Here is a 2,500-nt window from a genome sequence, read left to right as displayed (position 1 = left end):
AATGCTGCTGCTTAATCCTCTTTTATACAGTGGTCATTAAATATTCCCTTTTTTATTTGCTAGATATTGTGTGAATGTTTTCAGCTTTTCGGCTTCTTAGGGGTCGCCACAGTGGATAATCCATCTCCATACGACTCTGTCATCTACATCTGCCTCTTTCAAATTAGCCAACTGCATGTCTGTACCACATCCATAAACCTTCACCTTGGCCTCCCTCTTTTCCTCCTTCCTGGTGGCTCCATCCTCAGCATTCTCCTACCGATATACCCCATGTCCCTCCTCTGCACATGTCCAAACCATCTCAATCACGCCTCCCTCACCTTGTCTCCAGAACGTCCTACATGCACTGTCCGTCTAATAAACTAATTTCTAATCTTGTCAATCCTCGTCACTCCCAATGAAAACCTCAACATCTTCAGCTCTGCTACCTCCAGCTCCACATCCTGTCTTTTAGTCAATGCCACTGTCTCTAATCCATACAACATCGCAGGTCTCACCACAGTCTTATAAACGTTCCCTTTCATTCTTACAGATACTCTTCTATCACAAATCACTCCTGTCACTCTTCTCCACCCACTCCACCCTGCCTGCACACTTTTCTTCACTTCTCTAACACACTCTCCAATACTTTGCACTGTTGACCGCAGGTATCTGAACTCCTCCACCTTCTCCACCTCTTCTTCCTGCAACCGCACCACTCCACTGCCCTCCCTCTCATTCACATACATGTACTCTGTCTTACTCCTACTGACTTTCATTCCCCTTCTCTCCAGTGCATATCTCCACCTCTCCAGGCTCTTCTCAACCTGCTCCCTACTCTCACCACAAATCACAATATCATCCGCAAACATCATAGTGAATGGAGACTCCTTTCTGACCTTGTCTGCTAACCTGTTCATCACCACTGCAAACAGGAACGAGCTCAGAGCCGATTCTTGATGCAGTTCAACTTCCACCTTGAAACAACATGTCCTGCACCACCCTCACATACTTCTCTGACACACCTAACTTTCTCATACAACACCATAATTCCTCTCTTGGCACTCTGTCGTACGCTTTCTTTAAATCCACAAATATACAATGCAACTCTTTCTGACCTTCTCTACACTTCTCCATCAACATTCTCAAAGCAAATATTGCATCTGTGGTGCTCTTCCTCGGCATAAAACCATACTGTGTGCTCACAGATGGTCACCTCTTCTCTCAGCCTGGCTTCCACTACTCTTTCCCATAACTTCACGGTGTGACTGGTCAGCTTTATTCCCCTGTAGTTACTGCAGGTCTGCACATCTCCCTTATTCTTAAAAACTGGTACCAGCACACTCCTTCTTAATTCCTCAGGCATCCTCCCACCTTATAGAATCTTGTAAAAAAATCTTGTTAAAAACTCCACTGCCATCTCTCCTAAACATCTCCATGCTTCTACTGGTAGTGAATTTTTTCATAATATTAGGTATAATTATGTTTGCAAAAGAAGGCACGAGTCTCAAAGTGATAAGTCAGAGTTTGTTCTATTGCATTAGAGGAGGATGGACCAAACCACTTTAAAGGGGGAGGGAGAGAGAGAGAGAGAGAGAGAGAGAGAGAGAGAGAGAGAGAGAGAGAGAGAGAGACTGACTGTAGTAATGTAGTAATGTTATTCTTTCAAGGCTAAATGTAGTAAAAGTTTTGAAATCATCACCTGTCCATAACATGGCAAAACAGCAAAAACGTATTCAAATTACAAATATGCATTTCTTTATTTTTGTCTTAAGTTTTTCGGAGGCTTTAACAAGCTGTTTTCCAGAAATCAATAAATAAATTACAAATTAATTTATAACCTTTTTTTAATGGATTTAAAAAATCTTCACAATATTGAAGACAAACTATTCAGGAAAGTGTGTCTCTCAGTAATGATCAAAAACATACAAAATAATAAACTGTATGGTCACCATATATTAATCAGTTTTAAAAAGCAAGAGTGTATTTACTCAAATAGCTGAAACCAATCTAGAAGCACTTGAGTAAAATGTTCCAAGAAAATTTGTAAAGAATATAAAATGACTACACAAGTCATTATTCAATGAAGCTGGAGTTTACAGTCCAAAAAACTGTTTCTCATTCATAACCGGCACTTATCAAGCATGTTTACCATCATCTAGAAGAGGAAAGTGTAATCGCCACAAAGAGCATTTTTAATAATATTTGAATCTTCGAAAGGTGACAAAATGCACCTTATAATAACAGAATCAAAGATGTTCAGATTAGGTCTTATGGAGTGTTAACACGTGTCAGCACAAATCTAAAACCTTACTCCCAAAAAACATTACTTTAGGTGACAACAGATGCTATTGTAGACCCTCATCAGTACTGTAAGATTTAAAAAAAAAAAATCCTTAAAATAGGGTGTGATACAAAAATGTCTCTAAAATGAATAGCTTTTCACTTATTTTGAATGATTTGTGGTTTTACCTAAGAATTAGGATGGGCTTAGCTTATTATTATTATAGGTGATATGGAA

This window comes from Silurus meridionalis, chromosome 3 (assembly GCF_014805685.1).
Source record: "Silurus meridionalis isolate SWU-2019-XX chromosome 3, ASM1480568v1, whole genome shotgun sequence".
Classification (NCBI taxonomy): Eukaryota; Metazoa; Chordata; class Actinopteri; order Siluriformes; family Siluridae; genus Silurus; species Silurus meridionalis.
The sequence above is the reverse complement of the archived record's forward strand: the minus strand, read 5'-3'. Positions refer to the sequence as shown.